This window comes from Bradysia coprophila (genome assembly GCF_014529535.1).
Source record: "Bradysia coprophila strain Holo2 chromosome X unlocalized genomic scaffold, BU_Bcop_v1 contig_26, whole genome shotgun sequence".
In the NCBI taxonomy this organism is placed as follows: domain Eukaryota; kingdom Metazoa; phylum Arthropoda; class Insecta; order Diptera; family Sciaridae; genus Bradysia; species Bradysia coprophila.
Genome location: NW_023503313.1, coordinates 2,826,691 through 2,841,161, shown reverse-complemented (window position 1 = coordinate 2,841,161; position 14,471 = coordinate 2,826,691). Strand labels below are relative to the sequence as shown.

At 34.9% G+C, this 14,471-nt stretch overlaps 1 protein-coding gene and 1 long non-coding RNA gene across 2 annotated transcripts in view; one reads left to right on the top strand and one right to left on the bottom strand.

Annotated features, from left to right (window-relative positions):
* LOC119069177 overlaps positions 1–595 on the bottom strand; it is a 329,111-nt gene extending 328,516 nt beyond the window's left edge. The window contains exon 1 of the mRNA XM_037173104.1: positions 159–595. The gene's annotated coding sequence lies outside the window, so the exon portion shown is untranslated. The remainder of the gene's footprint in view (positions 1–158) is intronic.
* Positions 1–14,471, top strand: part of LOC119069306 — a 481,283-nt gene that overhangs the window by 6,511 nt on the left and 460,301 nt on the right. Inside the window, exon 2 of the long non-coding RNA XR_005086305.1 lies at positions 4,015–4,120. This is a non-coding gene — a long non-coding RNA (uncharacterized LOC119069306). The remainder of the gene's footprint in view (positions 1–4,014; positions 4,121–14,471) is intronic.

Sequence of the window (14,471 nt, the reverse complement as noted above, 5' to 3'; positions counted from 1 at the left end):
CATTTAATACGAAAAAAGAAAGAAAATTCGCACAATTTATTTACAAAAGCAATTTTTTTTAGAGAGATAGAAAAACATTGCGAAAATCTCATGTAAATGAATATTTATTTATAAGTTAAAATAAAAAAAAAAATAGCGAAATTTCGTAAGTATCATACATTTTTCATCGAGTTGAGTTCAAATCCAGTTGAAAAATAAATTCTTATCCATTCTTATATCCACAACATATACATCTCTTTTATAAACACAATTTAAATAAATCGAGTAGAGCACTTCAAATACACACAATTTTCTTTTTTTTTTGGCCACTTAGCACGAAACTAATTTTAGGAAAAACTTCCGTTCGCCGTTTTCACATGCAAATGTCATATTAATAATATTCTTTTCAATTTCCAACAGCCAGCAACAAAACCGCCACCAACCCATATATTTATATCTCCAGAGCAATATTATTCGCTTTACTTAAATCGAAACAGAAAACAAAAATCAAAACAAAAGTTAGGCAATCTAAACCGCAATAATTTTTCAGTACTTTTTCAAAACAATATTCTAGTTTCTCACGAAACGCTTGTCGCCCCGGTTATAACCGTCACGTTCGACTTGAAACGCGCAACTAAACTCAATATTTAGTTGCCACACACACTCCGAAAAAATTGCTGAATGACTGCTCTCGTATTTTTCTATTTTCCCTTATTAGTTCGCCTTAAAGGATGTTCGGCTCTATATGTTTCCACCACCGACACTTTTTCGAAATAAATTTTGTTTGACGATATGAAAACTACCCCTTCAGAACAGGGATTGCGCAGTGGATGGGATACACTGTAAACGGATTCTCCATGTTTGCTCTTTATTTTTTATTTTATTGAAATAACATTGTGTATAGAAATTTCAAATATAATTAGGGGAAAATCCTCCCCGGTATATGCAATGTGATGAAATGAATAAAACGCACATTTCAATGGGATTACTGCGAGGAAGAAAAAAAAAACACACAAACAAAAGAGCAATTAAGGGTGATTTTTTATAAGATGCCGTTAATGCTGTCATAATACGTTATGAAATTTAGACATTATAATTGATAACACAGAAGCTTTACGTTTCAAAACAGATAAAAAAACAAACTTTCGTATTGAATTTCGTAAAAAGACGAATCCGGCTATTTATGTGTGCAGTACTCAACACGTTTTGTGAGATAGGTTCAATTTCTTGATTTACAAGTAGAAACGGATGATCTCTTATCTTTTATTAGAAAATAACCAGCAAATATTTCATCATCATCTTGTGCTCTAGGGTGGTACTAAATCGGTACGTTTTTTCGAGAACGTTACTCGTCTCCCACACAAAATGCACATAATTAGTAAAAGACGTAGTGAATAAATGACATTTATTAAATGTGAGTCCTTAAGCAAAAAAAAAGAAACAGACAAAAGCCCGAATCACTTCTCTCTGGTATTTAGTTTGTATTAGACCAGCATTTCTTGAAAAATGTATTTCTAGATTTTATAATTTTTTATGTGTGATAAGACTAACATTATTCAGTAGCTTGGATAGGGAGTTTGGGTTTATCTTTGCATCGACACATAAAAAAATGATATGAAACTATGTCCAAATGTTTATTTTGACGAGTTGGATTATGACCCGTACCTTCGGCTTAGGATCAAAATCACCAACTAGTCAAAATAAACATTTGGCCACAGGTGCATAATATTTATTTCACTACATCTAAGATTTTACCTAGTGATCTCAACCAGGATAACTTTTCATATTCATATTTCCCGAATATATTGCGATTAAGGCTTTGAAGTACTTTATTATATTAAGTGTATAAATAAGCCGAAAGCCTCTCGGTGGTCTAACCGAAGGAAGAGGAATGCAGTTTTCAGACCAGGGCATATTTATCAGAACGTGAATTTTCATCTAAAAGTTTTAAAATTCTTGAAAAAACTTCTTGAAATTCTGAAAAAAAATTGTGAGAATTTTGAGAATCTTTAAGAATAAGCACTGCTTCAGAACGTTTTTTCGGGTTTTGTGCTATGCTTAAGTCGTGACGCCTAAGCTTATAAAAATCGGAACACTGTAGATGCATACTGTAGACCAGTATGTTGTTCAGTTTAATGTCTGATATCGATTAAAATTAAATTGTGAAAATTTCACATTCATTTAACCGACGACGCAAGTAAAATCATATCACAGTCAAGCATATTCTTTACATTTTGCAACACTCTATTCTAGCTTGTTGAATACCAAAATTTATCAAATGTAATAAACAATTTCGTTGGAACGTAAAATTCGTTCGGACAGTCGGTATTGAGATAAATTTAATAAAGATTTCAAAAATACTCATCTCTACTACTATCTTAAAAATGCCATTTTCGGTTGAAGTGATGGTTTGTCTGTTAACAGATTAGTCTGAAATATACATGAACTATGCATACAACAGTATTAATGTAACGACACAATAATGTTAAAAATTGACCTTTTCCGGTTTTGTTATGCTATTTGGTAAATATTGCACTTGAAAATATTTCATTCATAATTAGTTCGAGTAAATATGTGAATTTGTCGGTCGCTTTACAGGCTTTTTCTCATGAGTTGTTTGAGTTGCCAATGAAACAATTAACGTTTGATATGGAAAATTCATTTTCTAAATATTGATTTCTTATTCCCTTGACTGAAAGTCAGGGTCTTATGCCAAAAAATACCGCCTCAACGGTTCGGGGCCGTTTCATAAATGACGTCTGCGGTTAGGGACGTCCAAATTCGTTAGCTTGTTGACCACATCGACAAGTGTGAGCTTTGTAGATTTTAGTTCCAAGGCGAAGCGCAACATTAGGCAATTAGGCAGGACTTGTCGACTAAATCGTTCCTATTCAATGAATTGAACTCTTTCGTGGCAATGGGGATGTCCCAGCTATTCTGATGTGTCAGGTCCGATGTAATTTTGTTGACGACAGACAAATTTTTCCAAATATTTTCAGCCAATTCGAGTTGTTGATTGTTAACATTAGTCAAAACACTTAAAAGAATAGAAGATATTACCACCAAGACCAAGTTGACAAACAATTTTTAACCAGTTAGTAAAACAAAAACAACAAAATCAACGGCATAAAATGGAAGACAATATCACTGGAAGATAAGTAGAGCATAATCCCAGCCGCGCTGCAGTGGGCAAAGGACACATATGTAAAAAAAAACACATCGGAGGCATAGACCGGGAGATAATACCACCGGAAGTTGACAAACATTCAAAAATATTTGGAATTTTTAACGAGTTGGTAAACGAAAATTTTCTACATTGCTTCAGATCGATATAGCCCAATGCTGCAGTGACCCTGTTCTCGTGCCTGTTCTTGTAGTGCGTTGGCTTAACACGTTTTTAAGAAAGAAACATTAATAAAATATTGTGGATTTGATCGCTATTTCATAGGAAGCTCAATGATGCACGCCATCAGCAAGTCGGTCACTTCTCTCACTTCAAACGAACAATATTTTCATGGACAATGTGATCGAAAATTTAAATTTCCTAGCAAATGATTTGTTTTTTAAGTTGTTCAACTAAAAAGATCGACTCACAGGCTACACCATCGTTGATATTTACGGTAGTCACTATAATAAGTCCCACAATCGATCCAAAAATGATGAAAATAGAAGCTATAACGGAATATTGTTACTTCCAAAAACTTCAAGTTTACAAGAGTTGTTGCATAATTCAGTTAGTTAAATGAAAGAAGATTTTGTCAGTCGAGGGACTGGACCCATACCCACCAGGTAAGGAATTTGTCTATTGACAACAATATCATCTATTTATTCAGTTGTACATTTTTACGTTAGACCATTCCATTTTGTTGATTTTATTCGCTCGGATGGTTTTTTCACTCGAGCTGAAGATAATATTTTTGGTCTATTTGCACATTCTTCAACTTCTCAACCATCCACAGTATATATGTATTGTATTTTCTATTACGTTAAGTGACCAAATATCCGATATATTTGGTTGGTTTCACTGGCGTCAAGCATAATAGTAGGTTACTATACAAGGGAGGTAATTTGTTATCTCGTATCCAGGTGAGTAAAATTATCCGAGGTCTTCAACCGGCACTTTTACTCATCGTGATACACGGTGAGCCTGAAAAAATTTTATTCGACCTCTGGTGGACGAGAAATGTTTTTAGTTGTTTTTGTAGAGGACAGCACCACGAGTAACAGTGACATAACAAGAAAATATTTCGATCGGTAAATTTTTAATTAGATCGGTTTTTCGTTCTTTTGGGACCTGCTGCAAGCTTCGAAGTTTGTTCGGACCCTTTGCTGTTTAGCTTGAGGTCATCTACTAGATTGCTGTGAATTTGAAAGGTATGATACGTAGATTAATTCTATTTTCTCTCAAAACGTATTCATAATTATTTTACATAATTTAGGGGTAAATAAAAGTCGAAAGAAGATTTTTGACTCGAAATAGGTTTTTTTTATAAATCGCATCCTTGAGAAAAATGCACTATCTCGAGTCAAAAATTAACAAATCTAGATCATGTCCGGAGCGTTAGCGGAGGACTTGACGCAGTCTAACTTCCAAAAAAAGAACGAAGAAAATTTTTTGAGACGCGGCAACTATATATAGGCGAGAATTTAAGTTTCTTTCCTTTGGCCTGTATCACCACAAAACATATTTTATCTTATTCGCGCTTTAAATACGAGCAAAACGAGCTATCACTCGACTATGTAGCTTTAAAATTACCGGAGATACATCGTTTTGAAATTGCCACTTTTCATAGAAAATACACCAAATTGACTTTTCCCAAACAATCAAAATCTTTCAACTTACTCTGTATGTTTCTTTCTATCTATCTATCTATCTATCGACGGACGATCTCGGAAACTAGTCAGCCAATCTCCATGAAATTTTGCAGGAACCTCAGCGTGGGCATAAAAATGAAATTGTGATACGCCATTACCCCAGGAAAAACCAGAATTTTGTTTTATTGGCCTCGAAGTGGTTTCTGAGTGTGGTTTTCGAGGGTCGGAAACGCGTTTTCGGCTGTAGCTTAGCTGTATTGAAACCTACAGAGGCGTGTGACCCATCAAATGAAAGGTATTCGTAACAGGATTCGAACAAAAAAATAATTAAAAAATCGGGTCAGATTCGTTTGAGCTAGAGTGATTTGAGTGACCAAATTTTGAGCTGCTCGAGCGTAGGATGAAAGGACTAATATTTTTTTGGGTTATGAAAGATAGAGAGTTACTTTCTTCGGCAAAGTCTCAGAGTTTTACGAGTAGAACAGAGGGGCATATGTGAAAAATGTCGAAAGTTGGAAATGGGTGGGTCAATTATGTTTTTAGAGGTATTTCTTGAATGGTGGCAGATAGAGAGTTACTTTCTTCGGCAAAGTCTCAGAGTTTTACGAGTAGAAGAGAAGGGCATTTGTGAAAAATGTCGAAAGTTGGAAATGGGTGGGTCAATTGGGGTTTTGGAGATATTTCTTGAATTGTGGCAGATAGAGAATTACTTTCGTCGATTTTCGTCAAATTTTCGAATTTCGTCTAATTTTCGATTTTCGTCAAATTTTCGATTATCGTTAAATTTTTGAATTTCGTCAAATTTTCAAATTTCGCCAAATTTTCGAATTTCGTCAAAATTTTGATTTTCGTCAAATTTTCGAATTTCTGTTATAAACTGTTATAAAAAGCAGTGTTCTAAAACTTCTAAAACGACTGATATCCCAACAAAAATCTCTTCGAGAAAAGTGTGACGCAGTCTTTGAAGTACAATTTCTAAAATGAATGATATCGCTAGAGTTTACGCTTTCAGCTTCGTTACGCAAAAATTAAATTTTACACCCAATTGTAGTTCAAAAAAGCTGGCTTAGTTTTTCTCATCATCTGCCAAATAATTTTTACCAAAAAAAAATTTGACTGGAAACAACCAAAATTTTACCAAAAAAATCTGCGTCGCAAAGTGGCAAATGTTCAGGAACAGACCAGCAAGAAAATTTATCTGCCACATGCGACGCAGATTTTTTTGGTAAAATTTTGGTTGTTTCCAGTAAAAATTTTTTTGGTAAAAATTATTTGGCAGATGATGAGAAAAACTAAGCCAGCTTGTTTGAACTAAAATTGGGTGTAAAATTTAATTTTTGCGTAACGAAGCTGAAAGCGTAAACTCTAGCGATATCATTCATTTTAGAAATTGTACTTCAAAGACTGCGTCACACTTTTCTCGAAGAGATTTTTGTTGGGATTGCATTTAACGTTCTCAAAGGTAAACAGAATTTTACATTTCGTCAGTAGTAAAAGTGAGTAGGGAAAGTTCCCTAGCACCTAAGCCTCTAGTCAGTTGTGCATACATCATCATTAAGTTAAATAAAAATGACGTTTTTCGGAAACTCAATACTTTGAGCAAGATACGCGGAAATTTCCATTTTCATTCTAAATTACATGTAATAGCTGGAAAACAATAGTAGGAAAAATTCATATTTTTTTCGAAAATTCCAACTGTACGTCATTATTGTAATCTTTGTCTTCTTTCGCTGAGCTGGTACATACTAAGCTATGCATTGTGCTATATATTGAATCAGTATTAATGGTAAGGTTAATGTAAGTCCGAAAATATTCTGTTCAATGTCATTTATAGGACATTGACATGTCTATTAATATTATTCACGTACAGCTGAAACGAGATGCTTCACAACTAGCGTCAGTGAATAATTGAAAATCCGAAAAATCACGATTTCTACCATGTCCTAATTTATTACACGGCCATAAATTATACAACAATCTCTAGTTTTCCTTTGTATGTTTAATATGAAGAGCTTTATTTTGTCGTTCCTTGTTAATATTATGTGCACATACATGAGACTCTCACATAACACACACCGTATTATTTGAAGAAATTCCAGGAACAAAGCGAAATACACACAAAATGTCTGTCTAGTTTTAAGCCACCCACTATTTTTCTCGTTGCTTAATGTTGAGAAAAACAAAGAGGTTTTTCCAGTTTTTTTTTCCATGTTTGAATGTTTGTGTATATCTTTATAGCACCGTTTTTAGCCCCGTACGAAGTACAAAGGGGCTTATAGGATTACGATGCCGTGTGTAATTGATGGAATTCGAAGCAGACGGTAAGGGCAAAGTGTTTGCCTATGTTCATAGATAACGAATCCGCAATAAAAATTTGGGCCGTCTGTCCGTCTGTCCGTCTGTCCGTCTGTCCGTCTGTCCGTCTGTCCGTCTGTCCGTCTGTCCGTCACGTCGATATCTTGAGTAAATCAAATCCGATTTCAAAAATTTTTTTTTTCCCTGAAAGATAGTCAAAATAGTGAGGCTAAGTTCGAAGATGGGCATATTCGGGTCGGCCCTTCGTGAGTTAGGGCCACCTAAGTGATTTAAGGTCTTTTGGTGATATTTATGGCAAAATAAACGACGGAAATGTAAATGACACGGCAAATGATAGGTATTGTCAATACCAATCCAGGAAAAAAACGTTTTTTAAAATCGGGTGAGTGGACCGTGAGTTAGGGCCTTAGAAGTGAAAAGCTACTAGGACCCTATGTGTATTTTACATAGAACTCAAGTAAATTTCATTCGTTTTTCGTAATTTTTGTGTCATTTGGAAGGTAATCAAAAGCCGAATAGAATGTTGTTGAAAAAAAAATTAAATTTGGGTCCTCGGACTAAGGCCGCTACTAGGGCCCTATGTGTATTTTACATATAGCTCGAGCAAATTTCATCCGTTTTTCGTAATTTTTGTTTCATTTGGAAGGTAATCAAAGGCCGAATAGAATGTTGTTGAAAAAAAATTAAATTTGGGTCCTTGGACTAAGGCCACTACTAGGGCCCTATGCGTATTTTACATACAACTCGAGTAAATTTCATCCGCTTTTTGTAATTTTTGTTTCATTTGAAAGATAATCGAACACCGAATAGAATGTTGTTGAAAAAAAAAATAAGTTTGGGTCCTTGGACTAAGGTCGCTACTAGGGCCCTATGTGTATTTTACATATAACTCGAGCAAATTTCATCCGTTTTTCGTATTTTTTGTTTCATTTGGAAGGTAATCGAACACCGAATAGAATGTAGTTGAAAAAAAAATTAAATTTGGGTCCTCGGACTAAGGCCGCTACTAGGGCCCTATGCGTATTTTACATACAACTCGAGCAAATTTCATCCGTTTTTCGTATTTTTTGTTTCATTTGGAAGGTAATCGAACACCGAATAGAATGTAGTTGAAAAAAAAATTAAATTTGGGTCCTTGGACTAAGGCCGCTACTAGGGCCCTATGTGTATTTTACATATAACTCGAGCAAATTTCATCCGTTTTTCGTATTTTTTGTTTCATTTGGAAGGTAATCGAACACCGAATAGAATGTAGTTGAAAAAAAAATAAATTTGGATCCTCGGACTGGGGCCGATACTAGGCCCTATGTGTATTTATACTCAATAAATTAAAATTTTAGGTCAATTCGAAATTTGTGTTACATTTAAAAGGAACGTCGTACGGGGCTTCGTAATTGCGCTATGCGCAATTTTTAAGACGTACACATTTCATAAGAATTTTACTTTACCGACGTTTACGGGCGCAGTAGGTTTACGGTAAGAGTAGGGCGACGGACGAACTAGTGTCACGTACGCAATAGATGTACGGGTTTGTACGGGGCTCAGTCGCAGCAAACGCTCCGACTGTTCTGACGGCTCGTTTAAAATCGGGTGAGTGGACCGTGAGTTAGGGCCTTAAAAGTGAAAAGCTACTAGTGCCCTATGTGTATTTTACATAGAACTCAAGTAAATTTAATCCGTTTTTTGTAATTTTTGTTTCATTTGGAAGGTAATCGAACGCCGAATAGAAAGTTGTTGAAAAAAAAATTAAATTTGGGTCCTTGGACTAAGGCCACTACTAGAGCCCTATGTGTATTTTACATTGAACTCGAGTAAATTTCATTCGTTTTTCGTAATTTTTGTGTCATTTGGAAGGTAATCAAAGGCCGAATAGAATGTTGTTGAAAAAAAAATTAAATTTGGGTCCTCGGACTAAGGCCGCTACTAGGGCCCTATGCGTATTTTACATACAACTCGAGTAAATTCCATCCGTTTTTCGTAATTTTTGTTTCATTTGAAAGATAATCGAACACCGAATAGAATGTTGTTGAAAAAAAAATTAAATTTGGGTCCTTGGACTAAGGCCGCTACTAGGGCCCTATGTGTATTTTACATATAACTCGAGCAAATATCATCCGTTTTTCGTAATTTTTGTTTCATTTGGAAGGTAATCAAAGGCCGAATAGAATGTTGTTGAAAAAAAAATTAAATTTGGGTCCTCGGACTAAGGCCGCTACTAGGGCCCTATGTGTATTTTACATATAACTCGAGCAAATTTCATCCGTTTTTCGTACTTTTTGTTTCATTTGGAAGGTAATCAAAGGCCGAATAGAATGAAGTTGAAAAAAAAAATGGATCCTCGGACTGAGGCCGATACTAGGCCCTATGTGTATTTATACTCAATAAATTAAAATTTTAGGGCTATTTGAAATTTTTGTTTTATTTGAAAGGAACGTCGTACGGGGCTTCGTAATTGCGCTATGCGCAATTTCTAAGATGTACACATTACATAATAATTTTACTTTAACTACTTTAACCGGCGCATAGGCTTACGGTCAAAGTAGGGTGACAGACGCACTAGGGTCACGTACGCAATAGATATACGGGTTTGTACGGGGCTCAGTCGCAGCAAACGCTCCGACTGTTCTGATGGCTCGTTTTTACCTAAATGGACTGGACAAGTGTATGTATATTTTCCTATTGATTTTTGGTCGTAAATAACAAATCTTATTTTGTATTTAGATTGATACAGAAAATCGTTTTTAGAAGAAACAAATTGAGACAAAAGGGATGATTAATGGAAAGGGTACCATCGAATTATACACACAAAAAAAAAGAATTCGGTTTGAGATGAATGAAATGTGTGCAATTAAATAATCCGTTTCCGAAAGGAATGAGTTTTATGCGTCAGCGGTCGGTTTCTATTTTTTGTCCTGTGTGTCGAAGGTAGAGTACTGAGAGGAACAAATGAAAATGCACAAAGAGTATCCTTTGTGATAACTGATGAAATTGTATATTGCAAATCTGTTCATTTTGATGCAATTGCTGAAAAGTATGTCACATATTTGGCGTTGTTATACCGAAATCTCACTTACCGACATTACAAAATGTCATATGTCAATCGCAAAAGTGGATTTTTTAGGCCTAGTTGGCTTCACCACGTTAGGACAAGCTTATGACCTGCCCTATAAATAATATTATAATACAAATAGCGTCAATAAAAATGACAAATTTTGTATATTGATTCGATACTCGTTAAGAGTTTTGTGGGCGGGCGATTCTGTTGTCTCAATATTTATCACTGAAACAACATTCAGTTATAAATAGAAATGATCGTTGTGAAGCAGATGGATTTTGGTTGTTAATATAATCGACATTTCATGTAGTTCCTAGACGACATTTGGACAATGGAAATTGACTGACTTGACCATTTTGACGAAGAAAAAAAGCTCTCACCTGGATAACCCATTCCACGAGACATATAAAAGAGAAATAAGATTTTCAAATTAAAAATTGAAGAAAAGGCATCGTGTGTCAAACTTTTGCGTCAGTCTATTCTTCACTTCAGTTATATTATGTTTAATATTTAATCGCTTATTGGTAAAGTGAAGGAATGTGACATGAGTACGTGAAATTGCGTAATAGTACAAGGTTCAGTGAGCGAATCTAACTACTAAGACATAACTTTTTCTGGGTTCAACAGCTCACTTTGGTGAACTTTTTCATGTTCCCTAAAAATACGCAAATCGGAAAGTTTATAACCTCAGAAGTCAGGCTTTTACATATAATTAGTCTGGTGAGCTTGTAGGATCGTATTGCGTTTATTTGATTTTTTTGTTAGCGATCACCTGAAATGCTATTATAGTGACAGTTTGCTTCTGTTTTGGCAAAGTCCAAGTCAAAAGTTGTGTGTAGTAGTATTCGTATTTTGCAGTATTAACTCGGCGCTGATTACCTTGTTGAACTACTGGAAAATTTACCTTACATTAATTTTGGACTTTCAAATGCTACCACCAAAAATGTCAAAACGTATTTGAATTCTTTTGAAGAATTTGCTCTGAAACAGCTTAACTGTACCAAATTGAATCTTATGCTTTTTTATTGTCTTTTCCCGCATCGTTAAACATCGAATCTGTTTCTTATTTTGTTTAGTGTCGTAAAATCGTTAATACAAAATCGTTTACTTCGTTAGCTTCAACAAGCCTGTAAAACTATAAAAAAATGTTAAATTTTCGTTCAACGACATTTAATAAAGACCAATCGAAAGTTTGCTGAAAAGCCAAAACTGGCCCTGAAAAAAAAAACAGATCGGTAACACGTTTGGGGTCTTTTTTTATTAAAAGTTAGTCAAAATAAGTTTTTCTTCTGATCATCGGTCACAATTTTGCAGTTAAGATGGCAGCACAGAACAATAATCACGCCAAGTGAATCAACGAGTACCAAAGAGGCGCGATCAACTCATGGTCACCATCCATCGCATCAAGAGCACCATACACATCAACATCTTCCTTTCCACTTGACAACTCAAGGAGAGCTGAACAATCATTTCCAACTTAAAGGTAATGTAGGTCCAGTAATATTCGGGCAACAACATCATATTCCATTCCATGGCCACACACACCCCGAATTTTTATCTGCTCTACTGACGCATATTCAAGAAGAAGTTCTGGCTCAACAAAATCGAACAGAAACGACTGCCGCAACAAACCCCGAAGATTCCAGAACTTCAGCCGTCGCGTCGTTACGTCAACAGATTTTGGCCGACATGGAAGATGCTCAAATATCCGTTCTGCCACGTGAACTAGCAGCTGAGGCCTAGAATCTTCGTCGTGAATTGCACAGCTGAACCGCAGTAAATATGCAAGCACAAAGGCATGTTCACAGTTATCCGTCTGATACCGAAGCCTACCGGAACCAATATCCACGTCGCACAATCTTCAACCGTTTCAGTAATTGTTCGGTTTTGGTAGATTTTGGTGGATTTTTCGTGTAACGCAGAATGTATGGCAATATTAATGGAAACGGGAAAACCATTTTTCTCGGAATGCAGAACAACGATCATCTTGTGACCCAAATTTCTTTTTGTCGTTGTTCTGGTTATATACTTGTTGAATTCGAATGATAACTTCTAATGTCAATGATAAATAAAGCTCACATTATCTCATCCTAATTAAACTTTTCAACTTTTTTACTCGCTTTAGTTAACTTTTTGTTCATCGGATTTAGATGTAAAAATCGTTTTTTTTTTGTTAGTTAGTTCGAACAAGTTTTCATGTCAATTGTGTCAATTTTTTTTATAAATAAATTATCAAGGTACTGTCTGTGAAATGTGAATTTCCCATCAAAAACATTGTTAATTTAAGTGTTCATTCATAACATAAAATCTAATAATAACACAAAGGAAAGTTATACTCAGCCAACTCTCTTATTAAAAACATTCCGGAAACATTTGAAATTCCCCTTTTTGCAAAATTAATTGTAATTGTGGATGGAAAATTTCATTTAATTTCAAAATATTTCCATCGGATCAGATAGTTACATTATTATAACTACGAAGAATAATTATGATTGAGGTCGAAAAGGAAAATTTTAATCAAAAACTATGATCGTTTATTATATTGTTGGAAAATTTTTGACACATTCTATTATGGGCTATAAGTTTATGTTTGAATATTTTAATATGTGAAAAGTCGAACATTCAGGCAATTAGTTACACACACGTGGAGTATTTTAATTAATGTTAGATTTTGGGGTATGGATGGAAATATATTCATCCATAGTTGGTTGAGTTTGCGTTAAATGAAGAAATTTAAATGGATTTTTTTCCCCAGTTATATAGATTCGTGTTGTTATGACGGAGACTACGAAGTCTTTTAGCATTTTATGCAATGCCGAAGTTCTTAGTGGTATAGTTTTTACATGTAACAGTAAATGGTCTTGAAGTCGGTCCACTTTTTGTAAAAATGTCTGTTACGTACGAATTATGTAACACATTTTTTATAGCCGTCATTACAAAGAAGTGGTAGTCAATTCACCTCGTTCAACTCGTTCACAAGCATAATCATAAGTAAACAAGGACAATAGTAAACAATGAAAACCAAAGCTATGCAACATCGTATTTGCTACACTGATATGTCTTGTGCACTATATGCATTTGATGATGCTAACGCAGCAAAGACAACGTGTGTACTACACACATACACGCTGTATAGCTTTGGATCGTTGAATTTAGCTAGATCGAAAAATTACGCACGTGAAACAACTGGGCAGAAAATTTTAAAATTTTTGGCTGTGATATGTACAAGTTTGTGATCACATCGTCATGATTATCATGCTTGGAATTTGTTTTACAAGGGTAAGAGAGACATCTGCATTGAGACGAGTGGAGGGTCCCAATCTGACCGAGACAATCAATTTGTTTGATAAATGCAAGCGAACTTTCCTTTCTTCTTAACAAATTGACGAGATTCGAATGCAATGAATAAGGACGGTGCTGAATTTTTTTGTCTTCCCGGAACGTTCTTCCTAATCTATATTTTTTTAGAGAACAAGGCAGAAATTATTTAAAAACAGCCCCACCTCAATGCAAAGAAGTAAATAAAATTCCATTGCATGGCCTAGATATAAAGCCTGTTTTCAGTTCCTGTATACTGACGGGATGGAAGTTTGTAAATAAGGCTGTTTTTGGAAATAGTAAATCAATTCCAATTGAACTGCATTAAATTCAAGGCATTTTTTAATTCCAAAGAAGATATATCTTCACTTCAATCGTTTTAATCACATCGATTTTGAACGTGTACCTCGAAACAAGTTATGCCGTATAGGTAGCCCGAAAGAAATATTTAAATAAAAAAATCGAGATTCGTTTTCCATTGAATTTTTGTATAAAAAAAATCTTTGCATATCGTTTAGCAGCAGTATCGTAGATTGTGGACGAAAAAGAATGTAAAGCGAAATGAAAGAAATTTCATCACAGGTTCTGCATGTATGCATGTATATTTGGAATTTAAGGCTTAACTTGTAGGTTCTTCAACTGTGAGTGACTATAAGTATTGGACATCACAATTTCCAAACGATTAGGGACCTTACTCATGGCGAATAGCATCTTTTTTCTAAATAATTTTGATGCGAAAAGTACCTAATAACCAACGGCCGTTTGTTCTCGAATCGGGAAATTATCTTTTCTAGGATCCACATTTGAATTCTTCCATTTAGTGGTAAATCGAATTGTTTTTAATGCGCTCATCCAAGAACTAATAACCCCTGCTCGACGCTAACGTTTAACTGCAGAAACAATGACCAGGGGACATTGTAAGTTTATGTCCATTTTGTACCATATGAAAATCAAAACCAATCGATACGAAATGGTATCACTGGATCCG